Source organism: Cucurbita pepo, chromosome LG02 (genome assembly GCF_002806865.2).
Source record: "Cucurbita pepo subsp. pepo cultivar mu-cu-16 chromosome LG02, ASM280686v2, whole genome shotgun sequence".
Taxonomy (NCBI): domain Eukaryota; kingdom Viridiplantae; phylum Streptophyta; class Magnoliopsida; order Cucurbitales; family Cucurbitaceae; genus Cucurbita; species Cucurbita pepo.
Window position 1 is genome coordinate 6,061,107 of NC_036639.1, and position 605 is coordinate 6,061,711.

Sequence of the window (605 nt, forward strand, 5' to 3'; positions counted from 1 at the left end):
ACATCAGTTTCAAGTTTGAACTCTATACAATTATTTCTCTAATTTACCTTGTTAAAATTCTGATATTTACTGTTAGACAGAATTTAATTTCATGCCCTCTTATATCTCCGGTTATATTTTTAAATTATGTTTAACAAATCTTCCCTCAATCTTTCCTCCTCCCTCATAATAATTATTTTCATTCCCATTATGTAAATAGATTCTCAGTTTTGTAAACATCTGTAAATAAGATATTACTCTAATTTTATATTTATTTTCATTCTGTAAACCGACATTATTGGCCAATTTTAATTTGGCTACTATCTTACAGATTTATGGATCTGCCAGCTAAAATTATATTGATTCTAACCTTATTTCCTATAACTTCTAATGCTAAAAAAAATCTAATTAACTGAACATGGGATCTGATTATTACATACTGTAAGATAGGAAAGAAGATTTGATCCTAAATTAATTTCTTATAAGCATAACTATAAAGGAAAAGGAGTTCTGAGATAGAATTTTACCGTAATAACTGACAAAAATCTCTAAATCTACACTCTGTTCAAATACTTTTCTCAAATCTGACTATGGTTGTTTTCTGTTTCTTTTTTTTTTTTTTTTTT